This window comes from Sus scrofa, chromosome 10 (assembly GCF_054392235.1).
Source record: "Sus scrofa isolate SSC_HxYL_T2T_F1_AM1 chromosome 10, Sscrofa_HxYL_maternal_Yorkshire_Landrace_v2.0, whole genome shotgun sequence".
In the NCBI taxonomy this organism is placed as follows: domain Eukaryota; kingdom Metazoa; phylum Chordata; class Mammalia; order Artiodactyla; family Suidae; genus Sus; species Sus scrofa.
The window spans coordinates 62,278,259-62,303,547 of NC_139392.1; the positions used below are offsets into that span (position 1 = coordinate 62,278,259).

General features: G+C 43.4%; 1 protein-coding gene and 1 pseudogene across 4 annotated transcripts in view; both read left to right on the forward strand.

Moving 5' to 3' along the window:
• Positions 1-25,289, forward strand: part of LOC110255677 (uncharacterized) — a 1,749,062-nt gene that overhangs the window by 977,735 nt on the left and 746,038 nt on the right. The gene's annotated exons all lie outside the window — the stretch shown is intronic.
• Positions 8,919-12,218, forward strand: LOC110258674 (nuclear envelope pore membrane protein POM 121C pseudogene; annotated as a pseudogene).

The window sequence follows — 25,289 nt, forward strand, 5'->3', positions numbered from 1 at the left end:
GATCCAGCTTGTGTCTGTGCCATGGCCAGTTCAATTCCTGGTGCAGTGCAGGGGGTTAAGGATCCAGCATTGCTATAGCTGTGGTGTAGGTTGCTGATAGGGATTGGATTCAGTCCCTGGCCTGGGAACTTCCATGTGGTGTGGGGGCAGCCAGAGACAGACCAAGAAAAAAAAAAAATTAACAGTAAAAAACAGAGTAAGAAACTATAGTTGTGTTGCATGTCCCTTCTTGCAAAAGGAAGTTTAGAATGAACATTTTTGAAAGATTTTCTTCTTTTTTTATTTTTTTCCTGCAGTACAGCATGGGGATCAAGTTATTCTTACATGTGTACGTTTTTTCCCACCCTATGTTCTGTTGCAATATGAGTATCTAGACATAGTTCTCAATGCTGCTCAGCAGGGTCACCTTGTAACTCTATTCTAAGTAGTGTCTGATAATCCCAAGCTCCCGATCCCTCCCACTCCCTCCCTCTCCCTTCGGGCAGCCACATATCTATTCTCCAAGTCCATGATTTTCTTTTCGGTGGAGATGTTCATTTGTGGTGGATATTAGATTCCAGTTATGAGTGCTATCATATGGTATTTGTCTTTGTCTTTCTGGCTCATTTCACTCAGTATGAGAGTCTCTAGTTCCATCCATGTTACTGCAAATGGCATTATGTCATTCTTTTTTTTTTTTTTTGGCGGAGTAGTATTCCATTGTGCATATATACCACATCTTCCGAATCCATTCATCTGTTGATGGACATTTGGGTTGTTTCCATGTCCTGGCTATTGTGAATAGTGCTGCAATGAACATGCGGGTGCATGTGTCTCTCTTAAGAGGAGTTTTGTCTGGATATATGCCCAAGAGTGGGAATGCGGGGTCGTATGGAAGTTCTGTGTATAGATTTCCAAGGTATCTCCAAACTGTTCTCCATAGTGGCTGTACCAGTTCACATTCCCACCAACAGTGCAGGCGGGTTCCCTTTTGTCCACACCCCCTCCAGCACTTGTTATTTGTGGGCTTATGAATGATGGCCATTGTGACTGGTGTGAGGTGGTATCTCATGGTAGTTTTGATTTGCATTTCTCTTACAATCAGCGATGTGGAGCATTTTTTCATGTGTTTGCTGGCCATCTGTATATCTTCCTTGGAGAAATGTCTATTCAGGTCTTTCGCCCATTTTTCCATTGATTGATTGGCTTTTTTGCTGTTGAGTTGTATAAACTGCTTATATATTCTAGAGATTAAGCCCTTGTGGGATGCATCATTTGAAAGTATTTTCTCCCATTCTGTAAGTTGTCTTTTTGTTTTCTTTTGGGTTTCCTTTGCTGTGCAAAAGCTTGTCAGTTTGATGAGGTCCCATGTGTTTACTTTTGCTCTTATTTTGATTGCTTTGGGAGACTGACCTGAGAAAACATTCATGGTGCTGATGTCAGAGAGTGTTTTGCCTGTGTTCTCTTCTAGGAGCTTGATGGTGTCCTGTCTTATATTTAAGTCTTTCAGCCATTTGGGGTTTATTTTTGTGCATGGTGTGAGGGTGTGTTCCAGTTTCACTGCTTTGCATGCAGGTGTCCAGGTTTCCCAGCCATGCTTGCTGAATAGACTTTCTTTTTCCCATTTTATGTTCTTGCCTCCCTTGCCAAAGCTTAATTGACCATAGGTGTCAGGGTTTATTTCTGGGTTCTCTATTCTGTTCCCTTGGTCTGTCTGTCTGTTTTGACACCAGTACCACACTGTTTTGCTGACTGTGGCTTTGTAATATTTCTTGAAGTCTGGGAATGGTATGCCTCCTGCTTGGTTTTTGTTTCTCAGGATTGCTTTGGCGATTCTGGGTCTTTTGTGGTTCCATCTAGATGTTTGGATTGTTTGTTGTAGTTCTGCGAAAAATGTCATGGGTAATTTGATAGGGATAGCATTGAATCTGTAGATTGCTTTGGGTAACATGGCCATTTTTACAATATTGATTTTTCCAGTCCATGAACATGGAATATCTTTCCATTTCTTTACGTCTTGTTTGATTTCTTTGATTGAAGTTTTATAGGTCTTGGCATATAGGTCCTTTACCTCTTTAGTCAGATGTATTCTGAGGTATTTGATTTTGTGAGGTGCAATCTTAAAAGGTATTGTATTTTTGTATTCCTGTATTCCTTTTCTAATATTTCATTGCTGGTATACGGAAAGGTGGCTGATTTCTGAAGATTAATCTTATATCCTGCCACTTTGCTGAATTTCTTTATCAGTGCAAGTAGTTTCTGGGTTGAGTCCTTAGGGTTTTCTATGTATAGTATCATGTCGTCTGCATCCAGTGACAGTTTGATCTCTTCTCTTCCTATATGGATGCCTTTTATTTCTTTTGTTTGTCTAATTGCTGTGGCTAGGACTTCCAAAACTGTGTTGAGTAGCAGTGGTGAGAGTGGGCATCCGTGTCTTGTTCCAGATTTGAGTGAGAAGGCTTTTGGCTTTTCCCCATTGAGTATTATATTTGTGTGGGGTTGTCATAAATGGGTTTGATTATGTTCAGGAATGTTCCCTCTACACCCACTTTGGTGAGGGTCTTGATGATGAATGGATGTTGGACTTTGTCATGCTTTTTCTGCATCTATTGAGATGATCGTATGATTTTTGACATCTTTTGTTAATGTGGTGTATGACGTTGATTGATTTGCGTATGTTGAACCATCCTTGTGAACGTGGGATAAACCCTACCTGGTCATGGTGTATACTTTTTTGGATGTGTTGTTGGATTCGGTTAGCTAAGATTTTGTCGAGAATTTTTGCATCTATGTCCATCAAAGATATTGGCCGATAGTTTTCTTTTTTGGTGTTATCTTTGTCTGGTTTTGGAATAGAAGGATTTTCTAAATGGCTAAAGCATTTTTTTTTCCTTCTCAACCTTAGTTTCCAGTATAATTTAACTGATTCTAAATCCTTTCCAAAGATTTCAACTGCATAAAGTAGTTATTATATAGATAGTTTGTGCCTTTGCTTTTTGCTTAGGGCCACAATTCTGTGTGTTTTGTTTATAACATACTTTTTCCAGCTTTGCTCCTCTAGGATCGAATTTGTCATCACAAGAATTTTTGCTACTTTCACCATTTTCCCTATCCTAGCTATAGAAGCTAAGCTTTACACAGATTACCTCATTGATTTACACATCATGCCACATTTTAAAACGTGTATTTTACCAGTAGAAACTAAGCCCTAAATCGTTAGGGGTTAAATGACTAGCCCAGTAAATACACAGCCAAAAAATAAAAGACCTGAATGAATTCCAGTGCTTAGTACCATTTATAGAATCAAATCTGCAAAAATTTTACGAACACCTCCACACCTCCATCTCGTTAATGCTGTTACCTTTAGTGGTATCATTATGGATTTGTCTTACTGTGGTTATTTCGAGGGACTGTTACACTTTTCAGTATTTTATAAAGTTCCTAAATTGAGCGTATATTCCTCTATAATATATATGTTAGATTAAGGCATACTGAGGTAGTAAAAGGATATTTTTGCTCTGTCAACATTAAAATCAATGCTCTTTATATATCATTTCTACATAATTATTCCACTTATATTTAATATCTTTGTGATTTATAAGAATCGATTGGTTACTTATCTTTAGATCCGTGCTTCATTGCTTCTATGATATATACAGAGACATGTACTAGATTGCCATAAGTAGTCGAAGGTCACCCACATTTTCCTTGCTTTCTTCCTTTATTCCAACACTCTCACAGTGGGAAGACATGAGCAAAAGGGAGAGAAGAATGATCGTAGATTGATTGATTGCTTCATTACTTCTATGATATATACAGAGACATGTACTAGATTGCCATAAGTAGTCGAAGGTCACCCACATTTTCCTTGCTTTCTTCCTTTATTCCAACACTCTCACAGTGGGAAGACATGAGCAAAAGGGAGAGAAGAATGATCGTAGATAGGTAAATTAGCTGATCGATGACTTTGTATTTGAAGAATATATATGTATATATTAAACTAGTTTGGCAAAAACACTTGACATTTGACTCTGAAGAAGCAAGCATTCAGTGAATTGTTAGGGTGGTGCCGTATATTAGAAATTATAAGCCCTGATTTGTTAGGTAGAGTGAGGCAGTCCCTAATTGAACCCTGGTGGTCAGTTCACTGTGGTATTACAGCAAGTGATCAATGTAGAGCCCTTGTGATCTTGCTCTATAGAGAACACTGAGTTGAACAGTTAATCCACCTGAAACCTGGTCTCTAATGCCCCTGCAGTTCAACTTAATGAAGACATCTATTTTCCTGATGAGTCATGAGATACAAACTCTGTAGAGGTAAAGAGACCGTTTTTCAGAAAATGTTGTGAAATATGAATGTGGGAAAGAGTAAGATTAATTCTGACCAGAGGCCTAGAAAGACGCAACGGAGAAGTCAACTTTTGGGTCGTTCTTGAAAATAACGAAAATGTCTATGTGTATTTTATTCTTGAAGATCAGAATAGTGATAAAGTCTTTCCCCAAGAGAACTGCTAACTCTGTTTTAGATAAAGCAAGTACAGTAGCCAAAAAGGTTGCTATCAGATGATATACAGAAGAATGAAGGGGTGGAAGCGGTGGCTTATGGAAGTAAAACCCACGGCTAATTCACATCAACCATGACGCACAAATCTTCCAAGTTCAGCAAGGCCGTAGTGGTCCATTCATTAAACGGTTTTGATGGCTTTTGGAGACTCATGAAATATATAAATTTGAATTTCATTGAGAAACTCCTAAATGCCATCATGCAGATTTATTACAGCTGGGCATATTATTAAGACTAGCCCAGATGAGTGGTCTGTGTAGAACCTTAAGCTACTGACATGTACATCTTGTAGGCTGCTGTACACGCAAGAGTTGACTACTTTAGTGAACCCCCCAAAATGAGGAGTTCCCTTTATTGCTACCTTAAAAGTTTCTCTTTTAAACATCCTCTAGGTCTGAATCAATGGTCTGTATAGTTTACTCTTAAGCTCAGGTGTTCTTTCCTTTAGAAAATGGTTTATGATCAGGAGTTCCTGTCGTGGCGCAGTGGTTAACCAATCTGACTAGGAACCATGAGGTTGCGGGTTTAGTCCCTGCCATTGCTCAGTTGGTTAATGATCCAGCGTTGCCGTGAGCCTTGGTGTAGGTTGCAGATGTGACTCGGATCCCACGTTGCTATGGCTCTGGCATAGGCCGGAGGCTACAGCTCCAATTTGACCCCTAGCCTGGGAACCTCCATATGCCCTGGGAGTGGCCCAGGAAACAGCAAAAAGACACACACACACACACACACACACACACACACACACACGCACACACACACACACACACACACACAAAAGTGTTTCATGATCAGAAGCCCTGCCCCAACCATTATGGAATAGATTAGAATGGGTTAAATAGATCTCCTTCGTGTTCTTCTATAAAGTCATACAATCTGGGGATAAAGGCAGATTTTATTCTTTCCTAGTTAATGTTCCATTTATTAATTTTCCCCTTAACATGTTGTCCTGCAAGATGCTCGAGTACAATGCTGAGTGGAAGTCGTAAGATTGGTAAGGTCGTTTTCCTGATCTTAAGGATAAAGTATTTGGCCTCTCATCATTAAATATGATTTTAACTCTAGCTTTCCCATATTCTGTTCCACATATTTTCATATCTCTAGGTTTAGTTTATGCAGGATTTTCATCATAAATCAGTGCTCGATTTTGTCAAATGTTTTATTTTCAACTCAGTCCTTTCTTACTGAATTTTGACCATATTCATGGACATTGATTTTTCCATGGTCACTTCCAAATAGTATCAGCGCCTTAGGCAGGACCATGGAGCTGGTTTGGAGTGGGTTAAGGTGGGAGGTGTGTCTAACAAAAGTGGTAGCAACACTTTTCACAAGGATCGGGAAGATTTTCTCTAAAGACTACTTCTAAATGTCTTTTTTGCCTATGTCTTTAGCATATGTTTTTCTCTAGCGTCTCCTCTTTCATTTCTAATTTTTTTGAATTTTCTCTCTTTTTCTTAGTCTAAAGTTTTTTTAAAATCATAGTTGATTTATAACATTGTGTCAGTTTTTTCTATACAGCATAGTGTATACACACACACACCCATACACATATATACACATATGCATTCTTTTTCTCATACTCTCTTCCATCATGTTCTATCCCAAGAGACTGGATATAATTCCCTGTGCTATCCATAGGACCTCATTGCTTATCCATTCTAAATGTAGTAGTTTGCATTTCCCAACCCCAAACTCCCCAAGTATTCCACTCCCTCCCCACAACCCCCTTGGCAACCACAAGTCTGTTCCAAGTGTCTGTGAGAGTGTTTCTCTTTAATATATAGGTTCATTCATGCCATATGTGAGATCAAGTTTTGTCATTATATTTATCTTTCCAAGCAGTTCTTTTATTGCTTTTGTTGTTGTTGTTGTTGTTGTTGTTGTTTGATTGGTTGGTTGGTTATGGCTGTTTTGTTCTATTTCATTTTTTTCCCATGTTGATGTTTTATATTTCCTTCCTTCCTTTCTAACCTTGGGCTTAGCTGGTTCCTGTTTCTGATTCCTTGAAAGCAACTTCAAAGAATTGAAGTGTTCAGGTATTTAATTGAGATTTTTTTCTTTCTTCTTTCTTACATAAAAAAACAAAACAAAACATTGTAGCGCCACCCCCTCAGCATATGGAGTCTCCCAGTCTAGGGGGCTAGTCGGAGCTATAGCTGCCAGCCTACACCACAGCCAAAGCAATGCCAGATCCGAGCCATATCTGTGACCTATGCCATGGCTCACGGCAACATGGGATCCTTAACCCACCGAGTGAGGCCAGGGATCGAACCTGCAACTTCATGGTTCCTAGTCGGATTTGTATCCACTGTTCCATGACGGGAACCCCAAGATGTTTTTTCTTAGCATTTGCTCGCATCAATATAAAATTTCTTGTAGGAACTGCTTTTGTAGCATCCTCTATGTTTTGGTGTATTGTGTTTCTGTTTTCATTTGTTTGGAGATTATTTTGTTGTAAATCTTTGGATTTCTTCTTTGACCCATTGGTAGTTCCGAGATGTGTTATTTATTTTCTGTATGTTTGTAAACTTTCCAGCATTCCTCTTGTTGTTTTTTAGTGTCTTATCCACCATGGGTGAACAAGTTGCTATAGTTTTAAATCTTTTTAAATTTGTGAAAGTTTGTTTTAACATGATGTGGCTCATGATATGATCTATCCTAAAGAATGTGCTCTGTGCACTTGAGAAGCGTGTTTGTTGTTCTGTTGCGTAGAAATATCTATGTACGCCTGTTAGGACCATTTGGTCTAATTTATAGTTACCATACTCTGCTTTGGCGCTCGAGCTTAATTTTTCCTACATAGGTGCAGTGTGTGTCCTTTGGCCAACATATGCTCATTTCTCCCACCTCTCTGCCCCTGGTGAGCTCTGTTCTAGTCTTTGCTTGTATGTATTCAACTTTTAGATCCTATAAATGAGTGAGATCATTCTATCTTATTGTGTTTGGTTTATGTGATGTAGCAGGTCTTCCAGGTTCATCTGTTTTTGCCGGATCTCTTGGGCATTTAAGGCTGGATAACACACACACACACACACACACACACACACACACACACACACACACACACACACACACACACACACACACACACACACACACACACACACACACACACACACACACACACACACGTTATCCATTCATCTGTTGTTGGGCACTTACCTGGTTTTCTTATATTGGTTATGGTGAATGTTCCTGCAGTGAACATGGGAGTGCAGATATCATTTTGAAGTACCGATTTCATGTCCTTCAGTTTGAAATTGCTGTATCCTATGGTATTTTTTTTTTCCTTTAACTTTTTGAGGAATCTCCTTACTGGTTCCCACCATGGCTGTACTAATTTACATTCGAATGAGATGACCTCATTTGGTTTCTTTTTAACCATTCAGATGGAATCATCTGAATGATTACAAGTCATATAGTCAAATGAGGGAACAAGTAATCGTTCCTTTGGAAGTTTTAAAACTGTGGGGCACCAAAGACTATTATTTTGGTCGAATATATTAGACTATTTACCTGTCTATCTATGTAAAGAGAGTGTTTTATTTGTGTTCTTTTCTGAATCCTCTAAACATTTTAACATACCGATATGTAGTACATGTTTCTCCACTTTCTCATTATTTCAACCGTAGATAAAAATACATAGACGATGAATCATTCATCATATGGAGATTATGTTTAACATGTCTTAACGTGTTACTTAGGTCTGTTTCAGATTTGGAAAGTGTTTTAAAATCAAGTACAGTACATCCCACTGAGGTTCCCCTTTTGTCTTCATCGATAGCCTCATCCCCTGCCTGTGTAGCATTATCCTAAAGTTGACATTCTCCAAGCATTTTTATGATACAGGTATATGTGTCTGTATCTTACCTATGTGATTATTTTCACTCAAGTATATCTGGCGCATGCACATTTGTTTTGGGGGTTTTATTTTTGACTGTTTGTTATTATTATTTATTCCGGGGCTACCCTTGCTTGCGAAGTCGCGGTGTCTGCAGCAGCTGCGGTGACTGCAGGAGGCAACCTGTGGAGCGGAGGTTGATAGCCAGTGTTAGGGACCTTGGGTCTGTGGGCTGGTGCTGCCAGGGGCAGGGGCAGCGCTGCTGGGCCTGTGGCTGCTGGGCCTCGTGCTGTACTTGGTGCCCGCGGGGGTGGCGGTTACGCTGGCCTGGCTAGCTGTGGGGGCGACCGCGGTCTGGTGGGGCCTGCGCCGCGAGCCCCGAGGTTCACGCGCCTTCCGAACCTCGCTGGTTCTGAAGGCGCGCTGCCATGGAACACTGCTCACCTTGCCTCCGGCGTAGTCAGCAGTAAACGGAAGTCTCCTAGAGCCTCCGCGCCTCTTCCAAGGACTTGGACCCGCGCTCATCTGTTCCTCATGGGCAACTACCTAGGCAAGCCCGCCCCCCCGCAGCCTGCCTCCACCTCGGAGGCCAGGGACCTGCGGGAGAGGCCTGGCCGCCGCCCGCCCACCCGCCCCACGCCGCCGCCGCCAGCTCCATCAGGCCATACCCCCGGGGTTCATACTCACCCCTCCCTACCCACTCCTCTTCCCCGACCCTCTAGGAGGACGGCCCTCCGGGGTTGTGGCCCTGTAGCACATCGGTTTGTAATAACACCTCGAAGGAGATACCCAATCCAGCAGGCCCACTATGCCTCGCTGGGGGTCCTTCCCACGGTGTGCTGGAATAGTTGTCACAGGAAGACTGTGCTCTCTGCTCGCAATTCCAAAGTGGTGTGCAGCCCAGTGAGAGTGAGGATTGCTCCTCCGGATAGCAAGCGGATTCGTCCCCCGCTATCAGAGCAGAGTAGCAGCTCAACCGTGTCCTCCCCATCAGCTAGTGCCCCAGACCCATGTGCAAAGGAGACTGTGCTGAGTGCCCTCAGAGCGAGGAAGAAAAGGACGGTGAAGGAGGAAGACCAAATACTGGCTGATGGCCAGGAAGAAAAGAGAAGGCGCCAGGACAGCAGTGGACGTGGACATTCAGCATTTGAGCCGCTGGCGGCCAGTGGAATCCCTGCCTCTTTTGTGCCTAAGCCTGGGTCTCTGAAGAGAGGTCTCAGTCCCCAGAGCTCAGATGCCCACTTAAATAAGAGGTCACGCACCTCTTCTCTGAGCTCCTTGACCAGCACGTACTCAGGCGGCGTGCCCATCTCCAGGCGCAATGCCATCACCAGTTCTTACAGTTCTACTGGAGGTCTCTCTCAGCTGCGGAAGAGGAGTGGTCCTAGGTCATCCCCCTTCTCCAGGCCAGCTTCGTCCTGCTCCCAGGCTCTAGCGAGGCCAGCAAAGGAAATAAGAGAAGAGGAACTTTCTCATCATTCGGCTTCTTCAACTGCATTCACAACAGACAAGGAGTCCCGGGGAGCAGAAGTTGCCGATACCACCACAAGGGAGAAAGAGAACTCGTGGAGTTCTCCACCAACACCTGGCAGCTCAGGGCAGCGTAAGCGGAAGGTGCAGCTGCTGCGGTCCTGGCGAGGGGAGCAGCTGACCTTGCCTCCACCTCCCCAGCTTGGGTATTCAGTCACTGCGGAAGACTTAGACTTGGAAAAGAAAGCTTTGTCACAATGGTTCAGCAAGATCTTGGAGGATAAGACTGATACTGCCTTGAGCGCTGTCCCTGAGAACCCACCTACCAGTCAGCCTCCGGTCTCTTTCAGCCTGCCTACTGCTGGGACTCCTGCCACCAAAACCTCCCTCCCAGCCCCAAGCCCTAGCCCACTGTTGAAGAGCTTGAAGAAGCAGCAGGATTCCCCAGGCCTACCATCGCCCCCCAAGTCTGCTGGCATGGCAAGCCCTGTGGCCCATTCGCCTCCGAAGACACCCGGCCCTCTGGCCCCTCTTGGCTCTTCACAGTCAGGGCCTCTTGCGGGCACCTCCTCGGACTGCAAACCTACAGCTGTTTTCTGTGGCGGCACCCTTACCCCCGCTTCTTCCACAGGACCAGTCACTGACACCAAGTCACCTCCAGCCCCTCAGGCTGAGACATCTGCCAACTCCCAAGCCTTGTCGGCCCCCCCTCCCCCCCGCAAGCAGAACATTCCTTGTGGAATGCTGGGCACCTCACCTGCTAAGCCTCCTGCCTCTGCAGCTCCTGCTGTGTCTTCACCATCTCCCGTGCTCGATCCCATTTTTTGGCCCCCTCCTAAAAGCAAGAACGAGGGCCCCTTGCCCTCTAGCCCTTCCAAGGTCCCAGCCACCACATCTTCCAGCTCAGCCCTCCCCGCAAGTACCCGCAGCCCGTCCCGCACTTTTAAACCTGGCTTTCACACCAGGGAGGCCCCTGCATCCGTGCCCATAGTAACTCCCTTCTTCAAGCAGGCAGCTCCTCCAGCCAGTGCTATGAGCGCTCCTCTCTTCCCTGGCCAGACCCGTGCCACCTCTGCAGTGGCTGCTGCGACCACAGCTGGCACCTCCGTAGACTCTGCTCTGAAGCCCGTGTTCAGCTTCCGTGTGAGCAGCATGACCAGCACCCTGAGCAGCGTGACTAGCACCACCGCTTCCACCTCCCAGCCCATCCTCTTTGGGACTCCCTCTGCCTCTGGTGGCAGCTTCACAAACCCAGCTGTGGGTTCCAGCTCCATAGTCCAGCTTGGTAAGCCTCCCACCATGCCTCCTTCAAGAGCAGTCACCAGCTTTGGCCAGTCCCTTCCCGGTGCCCCTCAGGCAGTGGCCAGCAGCAGCAGCAGCAGCAGCAGTAGCAGCAGCAGCAGCAGCGCTAGCACTGCTGGCTTTAGTGATTTGAGCAGCAGCCTTCCAGCCTCTGCCCCAGCCACCACCAGCCAGGCCACGCTGACATTCAGTAGCACCCCCCGCCCAGCCATCAGCGTTCCCTTTGGCTCAAGTGCCAAGCCCTCTCTGTCATCGTATCCAGGATCCAACGCCCAGCCCAGGTTTGGGGCCACTGATGGGCAGCAGCAGTGGGCTGCCAAGCCATCCCTTGTCCCCAGCTTGTGTAGCTCCTTCACGTTGGGAAACTCTGCAGCCCCCGCCCCGACTGCCACTCCAGCCGCAGCCCAGCCAGCCTTTGGCAGCACCACACAGTCCACTCTTGGTGGCCTGAAAGCCACAGCCTCTGCCTCGGGCACCCTTGCCGGCCCCCAGCCAGCCTTTGGCAGCACCACAGCCGTTTTCTCCTTTGGTGCAGCCACCACCTCTGGCTTTGGAGCTACAGCCCAGACCACCGGCAGTGGGGCCAGTCGCTCCAGTAGCACGACACCATCTCCCTTCACATTTGGGGGATGGGCAGCCCCACCGTCTGGCAGCAGAGGCTTTGGGCTCAGTGTGGCTTCGCCAGGCACCAGCTCTGCCTCAGGAGCCTTTGGCTCCGGAGCAGGACAGAGTGGGACCGCTGGCAGCACGACTCCTTTTGTGGGAGGCTTGAGTCAGAAGAGCCTGGGTGCACCCAGCCAGAACACATCCTTTGGCCTCAATGTGGCCTGCACTGCAGAGAGCCAACCTGTGTTTGGAGGCGCCTCCACGCCCACCTTTGGTCAGAGCACCCCTGGCCCTGGGGTGGGCACATCAGGCAGCAGCCTCTCCTTTGGGGCGTCCTCAACACCCATCCAGGGCTTTGTTAGAAAAGGACCTTCCTTTTCCATTGGTGCGGGACCCAAGCCCCCAGGGGCTTGGCAACAGCTACAGGCCCGGAGGCAGCACACTAGCAAGAAGTAGCCCCTGGCCCTAACCCCCCCCCCCTTACCCCTCCTGCCAACAACTGGACCTTGGCACCTGCCAGAAAGAGCCTCTCACCTTCTAGTTCCATGAAGCTGAGATCTCTGAACCAGTCCTGCTTCAGCCATGGGGCGGGGAGGAGGAGTGGCAGGTGCAGAGGCTGTTCCTGTCTTGCAGGAAGCAGAAGGCCCAGGCCTTGGGGGGATGGGAAGGCAGGAAGGGTGGCCGGGCCGAAGCCTGTGACCTTACTTGAACAGTTGCACTGGTGAGGCTGGCGAGAACTGAAGAAACAGCTGAACATATCGCCTGCTTCCTTCCCTGAGGCTCGCGTGGTATATACGCTTAGTGAGGCAGCTCCCTTGCCAGCGTTTCCCTGAGAGCCAGCTCTGCTGGAGAGTGGCAGGTAGAGACCTCACCCCTTGCATCTCTGATATGCATTTGATGGGCTTGGGGGAAGCGCTTATCCCTATAGCTTTACCTTGCTTGGCTTGGCTATGCAAGGTGCGTCTCCCCATCTTGTCCCATTAGAGGACTCAGGGTCTCCATTCCTGCTGCTTTATCCGTCACCGACTGCTTGCAGGATCAATTCCTTTTGAAATGATCCTGAGTCTAGCTTTGCCTTGGATACCCCAGTGGGTGCTGCTCCTCAAGTCGGAGCCTCTGTTTCATCGCCAACCCTCTCTGCCAGTTTGGCCCCCACGAGCTTGGTGGCTCAGGACTGTTAGCCTGGCAGATGGAGGGGTGACCTGTCACTCTGGGAGAGGGAAGCTCTTGGAACAGGCAGGATGCCCACCACTGCTTTCAGCTGCCTCCTTGTCCACCTTCCCTGTTGGCCTCACTGGACTTATCTACCTCCCCGGGATCACATGTTTAAGCCTTATTCTGTATTACTTTATCGGATGCTCATGTCCATTGCTCTTAGAGTCGAGATTGATGGAATAATTGAATTGTATGAGTGGCGGCACGTTGGTAATGCTGGACGGAACTGTTTAAGTTTCTGGGGCCTCGCTATTTGAATGTGGAAAGTAGCACCACTTGATGGCTCCAAGTGCTGAGTCTTGACTTTTCAGTTGGTGTTTTGATCTTCAGGGCTGGCGGCCTAGGTGGATGGGGCCACTTTTTTTCTTTGCCCATCTACCTAACCTCACGGCAGGCTAGATCACCCATCGTATAAGTTAGAAAGCGTTTAAGTAATAAGCAACATTTTAAAACCGTATCTTACTCCCCCCGCCCCTTCCTTTCTTCTTCCTTTTTTCCAAAACCACGTACCCCAGGCCCAAGAGCCTGGCTGCCACGCCTATCCTCTTTGGGAGAAGCATGAGTGCGTGTGTCGAAGTGAAAAGAAAAACATCCTTAAACATTTCCAACCAGATAAAATAGTTATTTTTGTGTTTAAGCTAAATTGCCTTTTAAATTCCTTCAAGCTTGGTTCATTGAGGTGGTTAAAGACTATAGACTATAGACTAGAAATTAGCTGTATAGTTCAGTAATGCCTGTGTGAAGAAGAGGCTCAAATGCTGTCCCAGGCAGCCTTTCCGAGGGCCTGGAGCTTCTGCTGGAAGCACAAAATGTCATTCTTATTTTATAAATGTGACGGAGGTGTAAGGAGTCCCCCTGCCCATTTTGACTGAGGGTGACTGTCTGCTGGCAGGGGACTGTGCCCCCCACCCCCCTGGAGAGCTCGACTCCTGGCTGTTGTGTGTGGAGCTGAGGAGGGACCTGAACCTGGAACATCTGCCAGGACGAGAGGGGGGTGGGGCACAGGCCTAGAAATCAGGCTTCTGCCTACACCTTACATAAGGCAGACCCTCTCAGGTTAGTCCTCTGAGCTAGCTTGCCTCAGTTCCCCAGGCAGGACCCTTGGTCCAGGAACCCCCAGGAGACCAAAATATTATTCTGCTCTTCTGAGGATTGCAAGGAAATACGGGAAAAAAGGTTTCTCCTCAAAAGGTACAACCAGTCTGACTTTCAGCTACAGTGTGAGCCTCATTTTCAAATGTATACAGTGCTTCCAGTTCTTGAATACTTCTGCGTTACAAGAGCATGCAGCTTTGGACTACCTGTTGGCACTGTCCCCCCTGCTAGGCATTTTCAGAATTGCTCCATGAGTTTACGGTTGTTTCTTTTAGTATACTTTTGATTGCAAAATGTGACTGTCATTGTTACCCTTTTATCCATTAACTTTGTTCTTACGGAATCATTCCCTTTTAATGTTTCCTTTAAGTTTTTGGGTAATTTTGTGAGACAGCAGCAGTAAATGTATGTATGGAACCTGCCGTTTTTCGTTTGAAGACTGCTATTTAAAAATGTAACAAACATATCTAGTTAATATTTTATACCGCTTAAATGTCTCAGTCATTTTAGAAATAATATAAATAAAATGGTTTAATTCTGGTATGACTGTTTCCTTTTAATTTATTTCAGTATTCCATTTTACACTTTGTAACACAAACATGAGTTATGTTTTTTTAACTTTATGTTTCATTATGGATTCATTTAATCACTCTGTTTATTAGTTTCTTTCCTTCCCGTTATTTCTGACCTCCCTCTGAATTTACTCTTCTTCCTCATTCTTTATTAATTTTTTAAATGAAGAAATCTGAGGGGTGACCTCTCATTAATTTTACCTCTGAAATGTGTATTTATTCATTTCTGGAGATAGAATTCTCGAAAGAAGCTGTACCTTTTGGGATCTTGTGCTGTCTTGTCATCTTACCTTTCTGGAATGCCTCGCCAGCTCAGATTTCTATTTAGCCTTTGTTGAAGTTAGTGACCGGTATCCTAATTAGTACAAGGCACATGAGTAGGCCCTAACATTCAATATGTGCTATGCAATTTTATAGAATCCCATGCGGCAAAGAGATTGCTGGCTATGGGATGGCTGAAACCCATGACTTAATTCACACTTTGTCATTTGTTTTCTCATGTGTTCATGGTATCAATCACTAGCTTATATTCAATGTAATGAGAGGACCATGTCACTTCTGTGCCTCTTTGTTTTTTGTGGTGCTGCAATGCAGATACAATGGGGCTGACCCATACTCAACAGTATGGCAAGAAAATGATTTGTGCATGAAATTGTCAACAAGTGTCAGTGGTAACAATTTTCCAAGGCTATTGCAATCGAGACTCAATCTCAAGTACTGTATCTTTGCCTGAACCACTATACAGACTTTTAGGTCTTCCTCCAATAACTTCTTCTAACCTTCTTTTCTCCCCGATGAAGTTCTTTAAAATTTGGGAACCCGTATGAAACTGTGAACTTTGAACTCAGACACTGGAATATGAGTTGATAGTACATGTTTTAGGTCTGAACTTCTCTGGGGCTGTCCTGAGCCATGGCTGGGCGATTTTAGATTTAAGCCAAACACAAATTGAAAAGAAATACATGTCCTTCAAAATGTACACCTATGTTACCAAATTAGTAATTTTCTAGTAACATAAAAGCTGCCCTTTATACGAATGACAGGTCCTGTCTGGTCTTACAAAGATGAAGTAACAGTGAAGTCAGGAACAATTATAGATTGTTCGCTGCTTTTCACTACAATGATAGAGATTTCATAGTTCTTGACTAACAGAAGTTGTTCATGTCTATTCATTCTACTTGTTCATAAAACTTAAGTTACACAGAGTGGTTGGCAAATGAGCCTGTGGCCACAGCTGTTGATGTTTCATGCCAAGGTAGGCAATTCATCTGGCATAAATGGCACAAAGGGTCTAACCAGGGAGTTCCCCTTGTGGCTCAGCAGTAATGAACCCGACCGGTACCCAAGAGGACGTGGGTTTGATCCCTGGCCTCGCTGGTTGGGCTGAGGATCTGGCGTTGCCGCAAGCTGTGGTGTAGGCTGCAGACATGGCTCAGATCCTACACTGCTGTGGCTGTGATGTGGACCAACAAGTGCTGTGGTGTAGGCCGGAAGCCGCTGTGGTAGGGGCCGGCAGCTGTAGCTGGGACGTTCCCGGGCAAGACCCCTGGCCTGGGAACTTCCGTAAGCAGCAGGTGCAGCCCTAAAACCAAACCAAACCAACCAAACAGACAAACAAAAAAGGTTCTCCCCAGACATTATATTTTAACAAAGTCTTCAGTTAAGTGTACTCTCTAATCACTTGGCCTCTGTCACTGCATTTGTAACGTGGCTTGTTGAGAAAATCATGAACATTTTCTTTGGCTTTCACGTACTTTGACAGAAATTTGAAAATTGAGAGAACTCTGTAGGACGTAGATATAGTGAAATTCTATGTGCAAAAGCACATGTCTTTGAAACTGGCTGTGTGTTATTTCACATTGAATATTATGTTTTCTGGTTAGTTCCTCAAGAACAATGGAACTGACATATCATTTCCTTGTGTTTTAAAACAGAGTCCTTTTTTCAGCATCTTATCCACATTCTGTTGGCATTTTCCGGCTTCACTGATGAGTAATAGCAATAATGGAGTTACTTAAGTCTATATTCAGTAGATGTTAAGCATAAAGAGAAATACTCTAGGTAGTTATTTAACTAACACACAGCCACCAATTTTAGAGGAAAAGGAGGCTTGTCTGGCCGTTACCATGGCCTGTGTATTTCAGCTTCACGTCGTAGCTTCTTATAGACTAAAGGTCCTGTGCCTTCATCATTAATTGAAAGCATGTTTTTATTGGTCAGTTTGCTTTAGGGTTAAGGCATGCTTCAACCTCAGCAACATGATCTAGTGAGCAATGAAGAGGATGGTACTGAGTATAATTGGATGGGCTAAGTTGTTAGTTTCTCAGGCCCTGGAAGAATTCAGCCACTCAGTGATTCTAGAAGGTGTATCTATTCAAATCATGACAAAGACAGTTTATTTGGAAAAATGCAGAAAAATACTGTTTCCTGGAGACAGAATTTAGCTTAGGTGTTTATGTGTTAACTTTCTTCCAGGGTTCTGAAGATCAGACAGGCCTCTCCACCTAGCAGAAAACTAATTTTTACATGGAAAAGCAGCAGAAGCTTAGCTGTCTGGTTTGAGACAATAATTATGAGGAATAGGATCAGAGTAATACTGGGCACCATGGGGATACATAGGCTCTAAACACATAGTCCCTCTTCTAAATACGAATTAAAAATATGATAGATAGGCTAAGAATTCTTGAACAGTTCATCCCTTGACCGGCATTTGCTCTAGAATCTACAGGGCCGAGCATTTGCATGAAAACCTTCAGTTTTGTGCTAAAAATTATATAACATGCCAGTCTGTCAGAAGTAGTCACTGAAACATCTTACGGTCTTGGAATGCAAATATGGATTAAGAAATAGTAATACACAATCTATACACAAGGGGGAAACTGTAGAATTTTTGTTTTAGGAGCAGGTTAATGTTTGTCTCTGGATTTCATTTGGAAGTTTTACTTGATGACAACTAAATGTAACCATAGGTAACCAAATGTAGCAATGGTTTAAATTTGTATTACCAGATGCTATATCTAGCAGCCTAGACACTGAGAAGTTTCAAATGGAAAAATATTGTATTTGCTTTATATTCTCTTTTTTCATGCTTAATGTGAATAAGGTTGCCCTTTGCTATCTGACTTCATATTCACATGAGACCATTGCATGGAATCAGCCAAAGCACCACTGTAAAGTCAAGACAGTCTGTATTTTCAGATTGTTGGTTCTGTTATCTGGACATTACTTTTTACATTCATTTGCTTTTTACTGAAACTGATAATGCTGACATTAACAGGTATTAAGATTCCTGTTCAGTTTTTTTTTTTCTCTTGCATTCTTCATATCTTATGTGCATTGGGGTTCAAGGTTCTTTATCTATCTATCTATCTATCCATCTCTGTTGATTCATTCATCCATCCATTCTTGGAATTAGTTCCTGTGATTTTGGGGGCAAGTAAGTTCAAAATTGGCAGGATAGACATGCAGGCTAAAACTCGGGGTTTGAAATAAAGACACGATTTGAGTTTGCAGTCTTAAGGCCGAATCTTTTCTTTGGGAAACTTGAGTTTTTGTTCTGAAGACCTTTCACTTGATTTTATGAGACCTACCTACTTTTGCAAGAGTGGCCTGTTTAAGACCAATTGATTGTAGATGTTAAGCACAGCTACAAAATTTGTTGACACCAACCCCTAGATTAAGCCTGATTAAACAGCTGGATACTAACTGTATTGTTAGGCTGAATAACCTAACCCTGTTGACCCATAAAACTAACAGTCACACGTTGCCAACTCCGTTCTTCTTTTCATGAAAGCTGTGGTGTGGGAACAGTTTAGGATTTAAAGAGAGTGACATTCATAATTTCAGAATGTATTCACTCACCATTGGACTCGGAGTACTGTAATTCCTTTGTAACACATTCTTCAAACACAGTGAAGGAATATAGGATTTCCAACCAACCTCCTTAGGAATACCTAAATTATCTCCCTTCCAGAGCCCAATCTAGCAGATGAAAGAAAATTATACGAAAAGGTTATATATGTCTAGCTTTGGTTCTCAGTTTTAAAGCGGAGAGTATTAAGGATCACATACAAACATTAAGGTCACGTCATAAGTGCCAAATGTCTCCTAGGGTATTCAAATAAGAGTAATAATTTAGATGAAGACAAGCTCGGTCTGTCATAGTTGAATGTCCGATAATTACAGTCAGATATGCTTATTCAATTATGAGGATATTAGTAAAACGTGTGTAACTTAGTCTGGGGCTTCATTGAAAGCTGCCGGTGGGAAATGAGTCTGGAAGGGTGTTTTCTCAGGTTAGTGCCGTCAACACAGACCATCAGTGACCGGTCAGTGATAGGAATAGACGAGAGCTTTATCTGATGTACACTGAAGACTGTAGCCTAGGAGAGAGAGCCTCAATAAGCATTGGAATTGTGTTTCCACTGAACTACAGAATGTGGGAGGCCTATGCAGGCAAAGATGGCAAAGGTACATAAGCTGTCTTTCAAGCGTTAGGATTGGAACAGGCAAGAAGTAAGGGCCCTTTTTAAGTGAGGATTGGTTGGGGTCCGAAATGTTTGAATAGTTACACTGATAGGCTTTAGAGAGAGAGCATAAAGTTGCAGCTGGCAGGTGGTAGAAGAGAGTGTTTTGCAAATGGCTGGTGATATTCTTGAGTTTGAGGTAGTTCAGAAAAGTAAAGTTCTCCTTGATGCAGGAACAAGACTGAAACAACATCCACAATGGCTACCTGTTTCCACTTTGAATGCCTGAATCAGTTGCTCCATCTCGCAATTCTATTTTTTTTTTTTGTCTTTGTCTTCTGTCTTTTTAGGGCCACACCCACTGCATATGGAGGTTCCCAGGCTAGGGGTCCAATTGGAGCTACAGCTGCCAGCCTACACCACAGCCCCAGCAACACCAGATCCAAGCCGTGTCTGTGACCTACACCACAGCTCACAGCACCACCAGATCCTGAAGCCACTGAGCGAGGCCAGGGAGTGAAGCCACAACCTCACGGGGCCTAGTTGGATTTGTTTCCGCTGTGCCACTCCAGGAACTCCCCATCTTGATGTTCTTAGTGCATTATTTCCTTTAGTGGTTAAAGCAGGTGTACTAAGGATGTTTGGCAGGCCATGGGAAAGAGTGTTCTAGTTAGTGTAAAGTTCAGGCCAAATCAGGTGAAATCCAGGATGACTTCCTCGTATCTCAACATGAAAACATTTCTTCAGTCAGCAGCATGTATACGGATGATCGCATTCAGATTACAGAAAAGTACTTAAGGATAATTTTTACATAAGGGAAAACACAAAATTCAAGCAGGTTAATAAAATTGGTAGCATCAGTGATGCTCTCCACAGTGGTGAGTGGTTAGTCACCTGAGGCTAATAGGGGAACAGCTGTCCAAATACTTAGCATGTTATATTTAAGAAGTTGCTGTTGAACAAAGTGACCCAGTTGTGTATATGTGTGTGTGTGTGTGTGTGAATATATATATATATATGTATTCCTTCTTTTTTCATATTATATTCCATCATGTTGTAACGCAAGAGACAGGACAGAGTTCCCTGTGCTGTACAGTCGGACCCCAGTACTTATCCACTCCAAACTTCATAGTTTGTATACTCCAACCCCACACTCCCCATCCATCCACTCCCTCCTCTGTCCCCAGCAGCATCCACAAGTCTGTTCTCCACGTGCCAGATCTGTTTCTGTTTTGTAGATGGGGTCATTTTTGCCCTATTTGCGGCTGGAGCGTCGCCGGTAGAGCCCTCACCACTTGCATCTCTGATGTGCAGCAGAGTGCAAGATGAAGTTCCTATCCAACTGTTTTGGGTTTACAGAAGAGTGATCCTAGGAATTTTTACAGCCTTTCAAACTAAGCAATGGAGAGTCCCTGTGGTGGCGCAGTGGGTCAGTGATCCAGCTTGTGTCTGTGCCATGGCCAGTTCAATTCCTGGTGCAGTGCAGGGGGTTAAGGATCCAGCATTGCTATAGCTGTGGTGTAGGTTGCTGATAGGGATTGGATTCAGTCCCTGGCCTGGGAACTTCCATGTGGTGTGGGGGCAGCCAGAGACAGACCAAGAAAAAAAAAAAATTAACAGTAAAAAACAGAGTAAGAAACTATAGTTGTGTTGCATGTCCCTTCTTGCAAAAGGAAGTTTAGAATGAACATTTTTGAAAGATTTTCTTCTTTTTTTATTTTTTTCCTGCAGTACAGCATGGGGATCAAGTTATTCTTACATGTGTACGTTTTTTCCCACCCTATGTTCTGTTGCAATATGAGTATCTAGACATAGTTCTCAATGCTGCTCAGCAGGGTCTCCTTGTAACTCTATTCTAAGTAGTGTCTGATAATCCCAAGCTCCCGATCCCTCCCACTCCCTCCCTCTCCCTTCGGGCAGCCACATGTCTATTCTCCAAGTCCATGATTTTCTTTTCTGAGGAGATGTTCATTTGTGCTGGATATTAGATTCCAGTTATGAGTGATATCATATGGTATTTGTCTTTGTCTTTCTGGCTCATTTCACTCAGTATGAGAGTCTCTAGTTCCATCCATGTTGCTGCAAATGGCATTATGTCATTCTTTTTTTTTTTTGGCGGAGTAGTATTCCATTGTGCATATATACCACATCTTCCGAGTCCATTCATCTGTTGATGGACATTTGGGTTGTTTCCATGTCCTGGCTATTGTGAATAGTGTTGCAATGAACATGCGGGTGCATGTGTCTCTCCTGAGAAGAGTTTTGTCCGGATATATGCCCAAGAGTGGGATTGCGGGGTCGTATGGAAGTTCTGTGTATAGATTTCCAAGGTATCTCCAAACTGTTCTCCATAGTGGCTGTACCAGTTCACATTCCCACCAACAGTGCAGGCGGGTTCCCTTTTGTCCACACCCCCTCCAGCACTTGTTATTTGTGGGCTTATGAATGAGGGCCATTGTGACTGGTGTGAGGTGGTATCTCATGGTAGTTTTGATTTGCATTTCTCTTATAATCAGCGATGTGGAGCATTTTTTCATGTGTTTGCTGGCCATCTGTATATCTTCCTTGGAGAAATGTCTATTCAGGTCTTTTGCCCATTTTTCCATTGATTGATTGGCTTTTTTGCTGTTGAGGTGTATAAGCTGCTTATATATTCTAGAGATTAAGCCCTTGTCGGATGCATCATTTGAAACTGTTTTCTCCCATTCTGTAAGTTGTCTTTTTGTTTTCTTTTGGGTTTCCTTTGCTGTGCAAAAGCTTTTCAGTTTGATGAGGTCCCATGGGTTTACTTTTGCTCTTATTTCTATTGCTTTGGGAGACTGACCTGAGAAAATATTCATGGTGCTGATGACAGAGAGTGTTTTGCCTGTGTTCTCTTCTAGGAGTTTGATAGTGTCCTGTCTTATATTTAAGTCTTTCAGCCATTTGGGGTTTATTTTTGTGCAGGGTGTGTTCTAGTTTGATTGCTTTGCATGCAGGTGTCCAGGTTTCCCAGCCATGCTTGCTGAATAGACTTTCTTTTTCCCATTTTATGTTCTTGCCTCCCTTGCCAAAGCTTAATTGACCATAGGTGTCAGGGTTTATTTCCGCGTTCTCTATTCTGTTCCCTTGGTCTGTCTGTCCGTTTTGACACCAGTACCACACTGTTTTGCTGACTGTGGCTTTGTAATATTTCTTGAAGTCTGGGAATGGTATGCCTCCCGCTTGGTTTTTGTTTCTCCGGATTGCTTTGGTGATTCTGGGTCTTTTGTGGTTCCATCTAAATGTTTGGATTGTTTGTTGTAGTTCTGTGAAAAATGTCATGGGTAATTTGATAGGGATAGCATTGAATCTGTAGATTGCTTTGGGTAGCATGGCCATTTTTACAATATTGATTTTTCCAGTCCATGAACATGGAACATCTTTGTATTTCTTTACATCTTGTTTGATTTCTTTGATTGAAGTTTTATAGGTCTTGGCATATAGGTCCTTTATCTCTTTAGTCAGGTGTATTCCGAGGTATTTGATTTTTGTGAGGTGCAATTTTAAAAGGTATTGTATTTTTGTATTCCTGTATTTCTTTTTTCCTGGGGACAGCTCAGCAGGATGGGGCTGAAGACCGGGTGCTGGGAACATAAGGAAAAATAATTAACATAAAACAAGACACAGAGACATTTATCTTAAGTAAAGGTGGGAGCCAGGGGACTCAAGGTCTCAGGGACCAAGAGCCCCATGCCTCAAGAAACCACACTGCCTTTATTGTGCTCTTTAGATGAGATCAATTGAGGAGTGGCTCTGGGTGGAGGATATAGGGCTTGTTTACTATTATATAAGTTCTTTTACTATTTAAAAAGCCACTTAGGTGTTAAAGGGTTAAGCTCTTACTCTGACCTCTATGCACATAACATTTCTTAAGCTTAAGTCACTTATGCCTTTTGGTATTTGTTCTTAAGATTAAGTCATTTACCAGCACTGTGACTGTTTTTCCAAGAAGGAAGATGGGATAAAATAAGACAAGAAGCTGGGATAAAGTAAAGAAGGACAAGATGGAGTTTTCAAGGAAATATGTCTGTGACACCTTTTCTAATATTTCATTGCTGGTGTATGGAAAAGTGGCTGATTTCTGAAGGTTAATCTTATATCCTGCCACTTTGCTGAATTTCTTTATCAGTGCAAGTAGTTTCTGGGTTGAGTCCTTAGGGTTTTCTATGTATAGTATCATGTCGTCTGCATCCAGTGACAGTTTGATCTCTTCTCTTCCTATATGGATGCCTTTTATTTCTTTTGTTTGTCTAATTGCTGTGGCTAGGACTTCCAAAACTGTGTTGAGTCGCAGTGGTGAGAGTGGGCATCCGTGTCTTGTTGCAGATTTGAGTGAGAAGGCTTTCGGCTTTTCCCCATTGAGTATTATATTTGTGTGGGGTTGTCATAAATGGGTTTGATTATGTTCAGGAATATTCCCTCTACACCCACTTTGGTGAGGGTCTTGATGATGAATGGATGTTGGACTTTGTCAAATGCTTTTTCTGCATCTATTGAGATGATCGTATGATTTTTGACATCGTTTGTTAATGTGGTGTATGACGTTGATTGATTTGCGTATGTTGAACCATCCTTGTGAACCTGGGATGTACCCTGCTGGTCATGGTGTGTACTTTTTTGGATGTGTTGTTGGATTTGGTTGGCTAAGATTTTGTCGAGAATTTTTGCATCTATGTCCATCAAAGATACTGGCCGATAGTTTTCTTTTTTGGTATTATCTTTGTCTGGTTTTGGAAATGAAAGATTTTCTAAATGGCTAAAGCGTTTTTTTTTTTTCCTGCTCAACCCTACTTTCCAATATAATTTAACTGATTCTAAATCCTTTCCAAAGATTTCAACTGCATAAAGTAGTTATTATATAGATAATCTGTGCCTTTGCTTTTTGCTTAGGGCCACAATTCTGTGTGTTTTGTTTATAACGTACTTTGTCCAGCTTTGCCCCTCTAGGATCGAATTTGTCATCACAAGAATTTTTGCTACTTTCACCATTTTCCCTATCCTAGCTATAGAAGCTAAGCTTTACACAGATTACCTCATTGATTTACGCATCATGCCACATTTTAAAACATGTATTTTACCAGTAGAAACTAAGCCCTAAATCGTTAGGGGTTAAATGACTAGCCCAGTAAATACACAGCCAAAAAATAAAAGACCTGAATGAATTCCAGTGCTTAGTACCATTTATAGAATCAAATCTGCAAAAATTTTACGAACACCTCCACACCTCCATCTCGTTAATGCTGTTACCTTTAGTGGTATCATTATGGATTTGTCTTACTGTGGTTATTTCGAGGGACTGTTACACTTTTCAGTATTTTATAAAGTTCCTAAATTGAGCGTATATTCCTCTATAATATATATGTTAGATTAAGGCATACTGAGGTAGTAAAAGGACATTTTTGCTCTGTCAACATTAAAATCCATGCTCTTTATATATCATATCTACATAATTATTCCACTTACATTTAATATCTTTGTGATTTATAAGAACCGATTGGTTACTTATCTTTAGATCCGTGCTTCATTGCTTCTATGATACATACAGAGACATGTACTAGATTGCCATAAGTAGTCGAAGGTCACCCACATTTTCCTTGCTTTCTTCCTTTATTCCAACACTCTCACAGTGGGAAGACATGAGCAAAAGGGAGAGAAGAATGATCGTAGATAGGTAAATTAGCTGATCGATAACTTTGTATTTGAAGAATATATATGTATATATTAAACTAGTTTGGCAAAAACACTTGACATTTGACTCTGAAGAAGCAAGCATTCAGTGAATTGTTAGGGTGGTGCCGTATATTAGAAATTATAAGCCCTGATTTGTTAGGTAGAGTGAGGCAGTCCCTAATTGAACCCTGGTGGTCAGTTCACTGTGGTATTACAGCAAGTGATCAATGTAGAGCCCTTGTGATCTTGCTCTATAGAGAACACTGAGTTGAACAGTTAATCCACCTGAAACCTAGTCTCTAATGCTCCTGCAGTTCAACTTAATGAAGACATCTATTTTCCTGATGAGTCATGAGATACAAACTCTGTAGAGGTAAAGAGACCGTTTTTCAGAAAATGTTGTGAAATATGAATGTGGGAAAGAGTAAGATTAATTCTGACCAGAGGCCTAGAAAGATGCAACAGAGAAGTCAACTTTTGGGTCGTTC